At 46.2% G+C, this 3,351-nt stretch overlaps 1 pseudogene; it reads right to left on the bottom strand.

Annotated features, from left to right (window-relative positions):
* Positions 1-1,078: 1,078 nt before the first annotated feature.
* Positions 1,079-1,483, bottom strand: LOC102418564 (annotated as a pseudogene).
* Positions 1,484-3,351: the final 1,868 nt, after the last annotated feature.

Below are 3,351 nucleotides of genomic sequence, written 5' to 3'. Positions count from 1 at the left end.
CTGAAGTTTTTGCTTTAAGTAAATATCTACCTTTTAGGATTCTTGTCATAAAGACAATTCCCTTCTAATTTAGTTTGATTCAACAACGAGAATCTATTCTAAACATTGAACTCAGTGCTGGGAGCCAGAATGAATAAACTGGTTTTTTCTTGGAGGAAGAGAAGTAGATAATCTCAATGCAATGCCTTATGGGGAGGGAGAAAAGCATGGGATCACAGGATGCTATTGGCATATGTTAGGGCACCTAACCTAGCGTGTTGTGTGTGTGTGTGTGTGTGTGTGTGTGTGTGTATGTAGTTGAGGGATTAGAAGAAGATTAAGTTGAACTTGGAAATGGATCATAGTTAGGTAAGTGAAGAAGGTGGAGGGGAGAGGAAGGTGAAAAATGAAAGAACATGATAAAAGCAAAGACAAATGGAACAGCATGGCATGTGTCAGTTACTGTGAGAAATTTAGTGTTGCTTAGTGAAATTTAGTGAGGAGTGTTAAGACATGAACCGTGAGACAGGGACAAAGGACAGGCTTGGAGGACCTGGTGTGCATAGATTTCCTACCCATGTGAGCAGCCGGAGGACTAGCCTGGCCGTCCTGTACCACTGCTCAAGACTCATACCAGGATTCCTAGCACCTCTCTCTCTTTCCCTCTCCTGTCTGTCTCTTTTTTCTTCTTCCTCTTCACTCTCCTTCCTGTTCCTCGTCTGCTCATCTGTGTACACTAATAAATGAATCAGGTAGCCGTGAGGTTTACAGGAAAAATTAGTTTATTGAAAACAAGTGAGCAGCACATTACAAACGATGCTGGGAGGCTTTGAGCAGCCCCCAGAGTTCAGGATGGGTTTGCCAAGTCCACTCCAGGGACTTGTAAAGGTGGGCTTGCCATCCATGGTGACTTCTGCTGATGGGGGACACTGGGAATTTGGCTGAGAGTGGAGATAGAGATCTCCTCATGTGTCCAAATGGTAGGATATAAAAATGACGATTGTCACTTTATGGAAAAATCTGTTTTTCTTTCAATTTGATTAAAATGCAGAATAGGTGCTTAGGCTTCAGTGTATTGATCTGTGGGGACCATAGAGTTTCAGCAGCAGCAGGAGGGGCATGTCCTGCAGGTGGTGCGGCAGGGGGCAGGCTGGCAGCAGGGGGGCCGGCAGCAGGGTGCCTGCACACAGATGGGCTGGCAGCAGGTGGAGGCCCAGCAGCAGGGGCGGCAGACAATAGCCGTGCAGGATGTGGTTCAGCAGGCAATGGGGCGGCAGCAGCCCTCCTTCAGGCCACAGGGGTCACAGCAGATGGGGCGGCGGCAGGGCTCACAGATGGGGCGTGTGCAGCGGGTCACACAGGTCACGGGGCGGCACACGGTGGTCTGGCAGCAGCAGGGGCGGCAGCAGCAGGGGTCTCGGCAGCAGCAGGGCTGGCAGCAGCAGGGCTGGCAGCAGCCTCCCCCACAGCTGGAGCAGGTGGAGCCACAGCAGGAGCCGGTCATGGTGGTGTCTGGGGCTGGGCTGGGTTGGACTGGTGAGAGGAGTTGGGTGTTCTCAGGTGTGAATGTCTTCCTCCCCTGCGGGGTCCTTTATATACCCTGGCCTGGTGCAGATGACCCCCAGCCACAGGGTCACGTGCTGGTTAATTTCCTGGCCAATTAAGTGAGGATTTAGCATTGACTAATGGTGCTTTTGGTTACCCTCGCCTCATACCTGTACATGCATCCATACCACAAATGTTTTTCCTTTTTCTGTATTGTTTATTCTCACCAAATCTAGACATTGGATTAGATTCTGATGAATTTCCTTGTGAATATTTCTAAATGAAAGAGAGAAGAATGTGTTTTCTAAACCAGTATAGTTTCTAATCACTCTGCCCTGTGGCCCTAAAGTTAGTATTTTATTCATGGACTTCAAAGACTCTCATAATTACTCCCCAAACAGTGACTTGCCTCCTCTACATGCATGCACATGACAGTACCAGGTTAATAGCAGCACCCCAGTGCCGACCGACAGTCATCTGCTTCCCAGATGTCCCTTCCCACCACTCACTGAAAGGCAGGTGTTCTCAGGAGGAGGGACCACATGGCACCCTGGATCTCTGCCACCCTGGTTCAGTAACTCCTCCCACCCTGGGCTGTCCTACCGTGATTGTAATGCCTCCACATTCACCTGGAATGTCGTTCTCATCCTTCCAACCCCAAATCAACATCTACCTTGATTGCAAAACCCTCACCGAGGATCTGTTGCAGTTTGTGTGTTTGTCATTTATTTGGGATTACTCATTGCACGTGTGCAATCCAGGAAGGGACTGTGGAGGATGTGTAGGCCTATCCCCTCATTACAGGAGGGGTTATGGTCACACAGTTAGGTCCGGGATCCAGGTCTTCTCATTCCTCAGAGAGCAGCCTCCATGAGATTTATGTTGACCAAGCTCGACCCGAGTCTTGGGATGGAAGAGAGACCGACTCAAGCCTTGAAGTAAGTAGTGTCATTAAAAGTGATAAGGGAAGATTATTAGGGAAATGCTTTACCCCATGACAGCTAGTCAGACCTGTGCATGAGCACAGAGGTTTCTCTCTCAGGATCAGCAGAGCTGGACTGTGGGGTGCGGGGTGGGGGCCGCTTCTTTTCTGTGCGTCAGTCTCAAAGTATAGTCTGGTTTCCCTTGGGAACTCGTCATGGCACGGTGAGATAGGCATGTGCTTGTCTCATTCCTTCTATTGTTATTTACCTGTACCTTCACCCTATATCTTACCTTTATAATGAGTGCCATACATTTACTTCTTACCAGTGAAGTAGATCAACACTTGTATTTGGATTTGAATTAAAAAAAAAAAAAGAAATCTGTCCAGTCAATCCCACTTACTCTAAGTGAAAAAAGGAGGGTCAAGAGCTTGCAGACCACCAAGCCAATGCTTTTTAATAGTCGTTTGTCCTAAAATTACCTTCTCTGCTTCAAGGGGGAGGCTTTTTGTTCTTGTCATGGGTAATTAGTTCTATTTTTTGCTTTGATGATATCCTGGAAGATATAGATGTGAATTATATATACCAAGTTCATTCTCTGTATTCCTTATGCCAAGATTTTCTCTTGGCTTCTTTATAATATTAGTTGATTTTTTTTTACTGTATAGATTAAATAATTCTCTGAGGTAATGTGGCTAGAATTACATGCAGTATTCTAGGCAAAGTCATATTATAATCTGGTATGAGGATAATATTTTCTGATTTGTTTACAAATAGCCTTTTTATTTAAGACCAACATTCTATGGCCATTTTTGGCCTCAGCCAAAACAGTCCTTTGAACTGATATCATATAGCATAGTTTTATAAGGTATTTCCTTTTATTTTCTAACCAGGCTCTTGCTGG

This window comes from Myotis lucifugus, unplaced genomic scaffold (genome assembly GCF_000147115.1).
Source record: "Myotis lucifugus unplaced genomic scaffold, Myoluc2.0 scaffold_7019, whole genome shotgun sequence".
Lineage (NCBI taxonomy): Eukaryota > Metazoa > Chordata > Mammalia > Chiroptera > Vespertilionidae > Myotis > Myotis lucifugus.
The sequence above is the reverse complement of the archived record's forward strand: the minus strand, read 5'-3'. Positions and strand labels throughout refer to the sequence as shown.